The sequence below is a fragment of the Abrus precatorius genome, unplaced genomic scaffold, assembly GCF_003935025.1.
Source record: "Abrus precatorius isolate BTA unplaced genomic scaffold, Abrus_2018 Scaffold6, whole genome shotgun sequence".
NCBI classification, from domain to species: Eukaryota; Viridiplantae; Streptophyta; class Magnoliopsida; order Fabales; family Fabaceae; genus Abrus; species Abrus precatorius.
Window position 1 is genome coordinate 12,953,768 of NW_020874406.1, and position 10,090 is coordinate 12,963,857.

At 31.8% G+C, this 10,090-nt stretch overlaps 1 pseudogene; it reads right to left on the minus strand.

Moving 5' to 3' along the window:
• Nucleotides 1-3,960: 3,960 nt before the first annotated feature.
• LOC113868861 lies at nt 3,961-9,425 on the minus strand (annotated as a pseudogene).
• Between the last annotated feature and the right edge of the window lie 665 nt (nt 9,426-10,090).

The following is a 10,090-nucleotide window of genomic DNA, read 5'->3' on the forward strand; positions in this document are numbered from 1 at the left end:
GTTAACACAATCTTCCTAGTTATAATGGACTTATGCCAACATAGATAGTTGTCGTCTGCCGCTTTTTATTAGGCATTCATAGCAAATGTATAGTTAGGAAAATCAGTCAAAAAATGAGTGTGAGGCCTATGAATGTTTTCGCTGTCAATCATGTACACATAAGCTATTAGCATTCATCACCATCATTTTCTCTCAGATTTTTTCAAATCACCTTCGGACTCTAAACCCTAAGTGTATCTTTAAAATACCTATGCAGTAACTCAAATGTAGCACATCATAATCATATTGTTCCAATACACGTGTTGTAATTACACTAATCAATATATTACAACATATGTGTTATAACGTTGATATACTACAATACATATACTATAATCGCATCAATTAGTATCTTTGTGACACATATATCAGTTACGTCCTTTTTTCTCTTTTCTTACACTTTTTCAGCATTTTTCACATATCACATTTTTCATCAGTATTTTAGTATTTCATCAATTTTCATTAATAAAACATTTTCCCTTAATTTTCTTTACTTTACACTTTCTCAGCAATTCACAGATATTCACAGATCTCATTAATAACTTTCACTATCTATCAAGTTTCCTTCATCTCTTTTACCTTATTCATTTCACTAAATCATATCCAAAGTACATGTATTCCTACTTCATCTAGTTCACACATATGTAATACAACATCTCTTATCATTTAAAGACAGCCAACCCATTTATATCAATTTCACCCAATACTCGACTTCCCACTTAAACATACAATGATAAAACAAGAAAACACATCATCACAAGACCAATACAATGCGCTGAAGGTTGGATAACTCCAGACTCAGACCAGTTGCACACTTCCTAAGTATTCTGCCAGAAATCATACTTTTTCGATCTTAATAAAAATCGTCTAACTTGAGGTTTAATCTTTCCCTAGCAAACTTGTTATTTTCAACATCAATTCACATTTTAAAACTGTTCATTTATAATCATCATTAAATAAATTATGGAACTTCTAAAAATGAGTTTTCTTTACAATTCTTACTATAGAACTTCACTAGGATAAAAATACATATAGGTTTTACACATCCATAAATCAATTTTTTTTTATGTTATACTTTTAAGAAAACACTTCGGATTTACCTTTCAAAATAGATATTTCCAATTTTTTCTTTACAATTCTCAAGTTGAATATATAGTTAGAACTTAGGGTTTAAGTTCAGCTCCCCTTACATAAAATAGATCCTTGAAACTAAGTTCTTCGTGAGCTCTAGAGAGAAGTTTCATGTTTTGACTGAAAATACTTAGAGTTCTTCCTAATATCGCAGGGTAAAGTACTATTATAAAGGGAGAAAATAAAGAAATATAAATGAGATTCAAGAGCTGATCGAGCTCTAGAGACTTGCTTGGATTTGAGCGGAATAAACGTTGGAGCTCAAATCCAAGAGAGATTTTGAGTTATAGGAGGCTTTCTCTAGGAAGGGAGAGGGAGAGAATGAAAAAAATTGAGAGTGAGAAGTAATTTTAGAGAAAAATGAAATTTCTCAACGCGAGATCATTCTCACCTAAGCGAACTTCTTTTCGCTTAAGTGAAAAAAATTAGATAATGGTTTTCCAGCCTCTTTCTAATATTCTTGCTTGAGCAAGAGGTATCCTTGCTTGAGCGAGAATAGTTCCAGAGAGTTCCCAGATTTTTCCTGCGAGGTTGCATGGGCTAGACCCCTTCTCACTTGGACAAGGTGACAGTTGGGGCGACCTAATATTCGCTTGCTTGAACGAAATTTAGCTCGCTTAAGAAAAAATGTTCTAAAAAGTTCAATTCCAAAAATATCTGTCTCGCTTAAGCGAGACATATCTTGCTTGAGTGAGAAACTCTGCACCAAACTTCTTATTTTTCTAAAAAATAAAGGAATAAAAATGAGGGTGTTACATTTTTTGTTTCAAGGACATCTAATGTAAAGAACTTCATGTTTGAAATTTTTATTTATAATATAAAAATCTCATTCTCTTTTAAATTTGGTTGCATTTACTTATATTTTATCTTAGATGACTAATATTTCTTTTTTCAGATTTTGTAACTTTTGTTTAAGCGGCTCAATATCCACTTAAGTTCACAATATTCGCTTAAGCTACTCTTCATAACATGCTTAAGTGCATTGAATTTCTAAAAAATTGTGCTCTTTATCTAATTTTCGCTTAAGATATTTTTTATTCACTTAAGTGAATCTAATTTTTGCTTAAGCTATTTAAACGTTGCTTAATTACATTATGACACACTTAAATAAATTGATTGTTATTTAAACAAACTAGCATATATGTAAATTTGTGCTATCTATCCAATTTTTACTTAGAGGTTATTACTATTCACTTAAGCATAGACTGGCTTAAGTATCATGGGCGTGCTGAAGTGAGTATAAAAGTTTTCATCTTATATTTATTTTAAAATTCTCTTAAACTAAAGTATTTTTGTTGCTTATATCAATTTTATGCACATTAAATGAAAATTAGATAATTCGCTTAAGTGGACTAATTTTTATTTAAACAAAAGAAAAATTAAACATTTAATTTCTACATAAACTAAAAATAATTTAAATTTAAAACATAAAAATACATGTCTCACTTCAAAAGTGACACATATTATTGTTGAAGCAATTTGTTCTGATACTTATTTTTAAAAAAATTTAAAAATAATATCACCTAAAAAGATGCAATACATTATAATATAATAAAAAAAAAGTCTAAAAAATAATTTGATATTATACCAATTAAGGAAATAATTTTTAAAATATTATTTAATTAAAAAAAAACCCAAATCACCATAAGATATAAGAGAACTCTTTATTGAAATCCGTATCCACTAAGACAGGTATCAGAGCAGTAGAATACCATTCACAACGGGTTTTTTTTTTGTTAAAATATAGCAAAAGTTAAAAATTATTACTAAAATAAGATATTAAAAAACAGTATTTTTTTTAACATATTGCCTTAAGTGTTAACTGACACTTATATTTTTTAATAATAATAAATAAAAGAATAGCAGCAGTGTAAAAGTCTACACTTATATTTTTATTGTTAAAAAAATAACGTCTGAGTTTCAATCACAAAAATTTGTATGTTGTCATGCTTTGGCATAGTTATTAGTTTTTCTACTTTTATTCTTCGTCACAGTGTATTACATTGGCTATATAAAGTCACTAATTGTAGTGATGTGTGAGAAACGATTCTCTACTTGCTTTAGCAATGTTGAATTCGGAAAATTTTCCTACACCTGTAATCCCACGAGATTCAAGATTTAATATGATTTTTAACTAAAAAACAACTATGATTTTTTAGTCAATACTTTTAGATCACTAATTATTTATACAATATAAATGTCGATAATGTAAAAGTTGATATTTATTAATTTTTTATTATTAAAAAATAAATATCGACACTTGAGATATCATGTCAAAAAATATTTTAGACAGAGGAAAAATATTTATTAGATATCTTATTTTATAATAATTTTATATTTTTATTATATTTTAACAAAAAAAACCCTGAAAATAATTTTAAATTTTTATCATACTTTGACAAAAAAAAAAACCCTCACAACGACAACCTTGTCAGTGAATCTGAAAAGTAACTTATATTTATAAATATTTAATTAATATTAATGTTTATTTAATATTTTTTCTTTACATTTTTTTCATATAATATTATCTATTATATTTATTATCTTTTTCTAATCAACCCATATAAATAATGTGTATTTAACCTTTTTTGTGTGTATTCAGCTCAATTTATTTTTAAAAAATTACTTAATTTTGTCAACTTTTTGAAAGAACATTTAAAAATAAATAATTAAGTAGAAATAATTAGCTTCCAACAATGCACTTTCATTATCACTTGAAAAAAGATTTATTATGGTAAATTTATCAACATAACTGTAGTATTGCATTAATATAACAAGGAAAAAGGGACTTGTTCAACTGAAAAGTAGAAAAGCTGGTATTTAAGGCTAAAATTTCAAACCTTTATACTCCTACTGCTTTTATAAAAGAATCAAAATATTGTAAATAAGGTGCTGAAGTCGACTGTACTGTTCATTGAGCTAGAGAGAACTCACATAAAATAGATCAAAATGATCATAATTCACATTCATATGGTGAGATTTTCTTTGAGTGACGTAAAAGTGCCACTTATGTTCCCACCAACATCCGGGAATGTCTCAGCCAAAAAGAGGCTTCACCTTACCCTTTGAATCAACTTCAAGTGGGTAATTCAATAGATGGCTTTTCATTTAAGTAACCTCATCGGCCATGTACTGTGTCCAGTTGAACTCACTCAATGACCTTATACAGTCTCACACATTCAAGGCTCTCTGGTTGCTCGAAACATTCTTCCACATCCCCCGTATGCTCACTCCATAGTGACATTCTATAGCCATACACCTGAACTCATACACAAAATACAACACAATTCTCCAAGTTAGCAAAAAATAAAATAAAATAAAACCCAATTGATTTATTTATTTCTGTATCAGGAATCAGGTAAAGGGCTTTCAAATGTCTCATCATAGAGTTTCCTCAATATGCATATGATCAGGTGTGTCTAGATTGTTTTATGGTTCAGCGCATATATATGCATGATATGCTACCTCAAACCTCTACACATTATACCATGCTAATTATAAGCACAACCTGCAATTCTCTCTCCAAGTTTTTGTCATAAAAAAGCACTTTTAAGGTTATAAATCTTGCCTGCCCACGAGGTTTAGATTGCTTCTTTGCCCAAGTGTGATTAGGCTGATATGCTCCCATTGCTATCTCTGTATCTCTGGTGCCTTCCATGGATCGCTGATTTATGTTTGCTGACCCTAGTAACACATATTCATCATCCACTATCATTCCTTTTGAATGAACATAAATCATGAATCTCCGGTGCTTTTGAGTGAGTACCTAAGTTACCAAAGTGCAAATACAGATGATAAAGTTGATTAAAGAGGCAATGAGATATCCAGACAAACAAAAATCTGAAGTTACTCAAGAGGGTAAAAGAATACCTGAGGCGTGTTTCGTCCAGTAGGATTTAAAACATTTAAAATGTTGTCACTGTCAGGGATCTCACGATTACCAAGGCAGAAGAAATTCAAGTAGTCCTGTGGTTCATACTCATTTTCAAGCTCAGCCTCCTGTAGGGCCTTGCAAATCGTTCCATACATCATTTGCATTGTTTTGAACTGCCAAAATAAACTCGGGCCTGTAAGATAAATGCACAACTGATCCCATAATAAGGTTATGTCTGTCTTTGATTTTTCATCATACTATTTTAAATTAAGGGTATGTATACTCTTGCTCATTTTAAAGACAAACTCACTTTATAAGAGCCTTTTCCTTTTTAATGATAAACGTGATACAGCTGCCATGAGTTCCAGGCAGCAAGTAACGAGCATGCTTAACAATGCAAAGTATATATTTGTGCTTTTAAGATCATTTGATAATATGAAGCACAAAATAATCCGCAGTTTCTTCTGGCTTGATATCAATATTTGAACATCAAATCTTTCTAATCCATGTTCATCTCTAGCCAATGAAGGTTCTTATGATTTGTCACATATGGAGTCATTTTAAGGGGTAAAGGAAGCCTAACTGCCAAAAGAGAATCCGCTGAGTAGCTGTACTTGTAGGTACACCTTCAGGCCACATAGGAATGACAATATACACACACAATCTCTCGTTTTGTTTGATTTTGTTGGCTATTTTTAATGCAATTTCCATTGGAATTGAGTTGTTAGCACCTGTGATGAAAGGGGAAAAAAAAATTAAAGCATAACAAGGATGCTTGTTGCAACTTGCAATATAAAAGCTGTTAACTGAAATTGTAGTGATTTTTCTTTTATCCTTTCACTTTTTCTTTCCCCTTTCGAACTGTCTATAGCTTAAAAGCATCTGCCTACTGCCTCTTGCATGCTTACTAGCAGAGACTACTAATCACTGAAATAATTGCAACATTAAATTAACTATACATTTGAAACATTAAGCATAGAATTAGAAGTTTCGTTAAAAAATTGTCCTGGTTTATGCCCACCAAAATTGAATTGGAACAAAACCAGTTATCTTACCAGGGCATTTTTACATGTATAGAGATCCACTATACTGTCTTGTTAAAAGAAGCTCTATGTTACATTTTTTGTTGGTATTAAATATAATATGGCTTTACAATCTCTCTCTCTCTCTGATGCTTTTTCGTCATTCTTAAGTTGTTTTAACTTTAGTCTCAGAGCTCAATACTCACCAAGGTCTTTGTAAGAGTCCCAATTATATGATGAGCCAAGAAAGTATTGGTTCTCAATATAGATGAACTTCTGGGCAGCTCGAATGACCTTGACATATGCAGAATGTATGCTCATGTCTATCAGTACATTCTTTCCACAAACCAAGTTCTGCTCAATGAAGTAAACATAGTTAGCTCCTTCCGACCACAAAAGTAAATTTTCAGAAGAGAAAGAAGTCAATTCACCCTTCTTGTAGCATCTTTCGGTTCCTTTGGGAATCCTTTCACAGAATTGGAATCAATTGAACGGAAGACCTTCAATTAAAAGAATGAAGTAAATTGTCAAAAGAATTGACATTGCTATTGGAGAAGTTTCTCAACGACTGTTCCTTATGCAATTCATACCTGGACATGCCAAGTCTCCAGGTTATCTTCATTGACGCAAGGAATTTCACCAATATCAACAATATCAATTATTTTATCAATTTTCAGTAATGAATCATCATGTGAACTTTTCATCTTTTGAAGTCTATGCATTTTTAATGCCCTTAACCAACGCTCCTCAAAATTGGTGAGAATGTCATACGCTGCTGGACCATCAATTTGGGAGTGCAAATCATGCCATGGTTGTCTTGGACAACCAGCAACAGGCCCCTGCTTATCATCATACAAATGAAACAATTACAAGAATAGGACAGCACAATTATGAATTTTGAAATTAATTCTGTATGCTCAACCACAAAACTTATATGCCTTCGAAAATCAAAAGTGGTCTTTGGCTTTGTCCATTAAAATTTTAAAATGTGGAGAATGCTAATACAATTAAAAATGGATGATTCCTCACTCAGTGCCCTCCAATATGATCTCACACAATAATATGATAATAAAAAAAGGGTGATTTACCTCAAAGTTAGGATTATGATAGTCATCTTTGTGTGTTGTCTGCAAAGTCCTAAAGATCGAATGGTTTGGTGTATCATATCGGCCCACACATAAATCAATACCTCCGATGAAAGCTATAATTTTTCTTTTATGCTGACCTGCATCAGCATCCACAATGACCGTCTTCTGATGATGTGTATATATTGTTCCAGCTTCCTAACAATTAATTGTAAAGGGAAAACTTTCTTTTAAACACAATCATAATATATTAGTAACTAGTAAGGTTACATGGAGTAAATATATTGCATATGATTTTTAGGATAAAAGATGTATGCAAAAGATATAAATCAGGAAGATAAAGCTAAAGAATATTTCACTTATTCTTTTTATATTTTTAACCTTCAAATATGAATATAATATTTCTAACTTACCTGCTTTTCAACCCAGCTATGTCCTTTCCCACCAGATCGTGGGCAAAGAAGCACTCGTACTGACGAGTTTTTGAAAAACTGGCGAGTGTCCTCATCATGGGTGTTCATAAGTCCAACCTACATGTCATAGTAATTCGACGATAGAAGTAAGCAACTGGCTACAGGACTTGGAGAAGTCATAAGATTCTGAAAATCAGAACAAAATAAGGAATAATATGATGAAATATAGAAAAATTAAACTTCGTATCATGCACGTCAGAGGTCAGTAGTGACTACTGACGTTGGAATAATTAAAATGAGACCAAAAGTCATGGCCTCAAGGGCTTGAATTTAAAAGAAATATTGGTTTGTTTAGCTTAAACAATAAGATGAACAACAACGGCTTTAAAAGAATAAGAAATTAATTGAAACCAAACGCAAAATACAAAGATAAAAACCAAAACTGAACAGAATATCATGTTCATGTTTCATGTAATGTAACAGAAAATGAGAATAAAAAATAGAGGAAAAGGCGAAATTAAAAAAATAAAGAATGTAGCAAATAGAATTTATTGACTAGGAATGCTGCCGCAGCATTTCTATATTTTCTGAACAAGAAATGAATCTCTAACTAAAAAAATTCCACGGTGTGATATACAGAAATAAATCATTCAAAACCAGCAAGGATTGGCACAAAAATGGAAAGATTATTTGAATTTCATTACCGTTTTATATCCAAGCATGCTTCTAGAAGTAGGATCATCCCACACAAGGAGTAGCACTGTCACACCTTCCTGAGACTTGGTTTTGAGAAGGTCACCTAAAGTGTAAGCTTTTCCATCACCCCTATCCCGAATGAGACCAACATTGTAGTACACAGACCACCCCACAATATAAACCACTTTACGTGCATGACTTATTGCATCAAAGATGTCATGCCAACAACCTGCATGCTTATAACCCACATCTCCATCCACCTCAAATTGGGAAGACAACCTTCTGAAACATGAGCATCTTGATAAAGTGTAACTTTGCAACCTTTCCTAAGGGGAAAGTATGTAGAAGGAACCCTTGATAATTAGGACCAACCCCAACTCCATGACTATAAAGGGCTATTTTATCAAGAGGGGTGTACTGAATGGATAAGCTTAAGACTGTTCCATCCTTACTGGGTTTTCCACTAGCATTAAGGATGGGGAAAAAGCCCTCAACTTTTGCACCGGTGCATAACTGTTCCACTGGAATTCCTACTGCTCCAATGACCTGTGAGCCCACAATATCACTGTCCTTAACGACGAAGTGCACTTCAGCAGTAAGATGTGCAACGGGGACATTGAAATGCTGCATCCAAACTGGGCTCTCATTGTTTCTGATGACAAAAGTCCTGGCAATCACAGCACCTGCCACAGATACTGTGACATATGGATCAGTAGTTACATTATGGGACATGTGGTTTTGGATTTTGCCACCAAGTTTTCGAGATAACAAGGAAACCATTTCTCCCGTTTTCTTGTGAAACCCGTCCATGTTAGGAAGGTTTCTAGCCTCGTGGACCCATATTTCCAAGTTTCCATGCAAGAGCATGATCCTTAAGGAGGTCGAAGTGGTTGGAAATGGAACAACTTGTTGAGGCTGTCCATGGTGTGAGCCTCCAAAAGACGAGCTTTCACCATAAACCATATGATCCATGTGATGTAGGAACTAACAACTCTCTCCCCCTCTCGTTTTGGAACGCCCACCACAACACTAAAGACGTAGTGAAAGAACAATGGGTTTGGGTTGTTTTTGGTGTGGATCTAACCAATGGAATGTGGATGTTCAGCTCTTGATGCAGAAAGAGGGAGAAGACTGGAATTTGAAAATGGGGTTGACGGGGATATTATTAAATACAAGAGTTTGAAACGGTAAAGAATAGGCCAATGAATTGGAAGAACAAGCATGATCGCGACGTTAAGAGTACAGCAAGTGGAAGAGAAACACATTCCATCACATTTTTAGTCGTAAAAATTATATTACTTTACATTAAAAATTTTATAAAAATACATTAATAATATTTTTAGATAAAAAAATTTCACTTTTAATTTTATAAAGACATTATTTAATTTTTTCCTTACATTTTTTATTCACTAAACTTCTAAATTAATCATCCAGAAATTCTAAGCTCAGTGTATTTTAGTAGTTTAGATTTTAAAACCTTTTTATTAATTCTTAACTGTATAAATTGATATTAATTTTTTAGAAAAATACAACATTTCAAATATGATAAAAAATGGGAAAATAAGTGACCTTGTACGAAGTCAAAAGTTAATAAAAAAATTTAAAATCTCAGTAAATAAAGTGCATGAAACAATTTTAATAATTAATTTAAAATTTTACTCATCTTTTATTGTGATTAAAAATTATAAATATGATATTACCAAAAAAATTTATAAATATGATGTAAAGTCTACTTTTAATAACATTATTTTTATTTTTATTTTTACATTTTTTAATAAATTTTAATTAATAATTAATAGTCCGTATTGTGTTACAAGATTTTATTTTTTT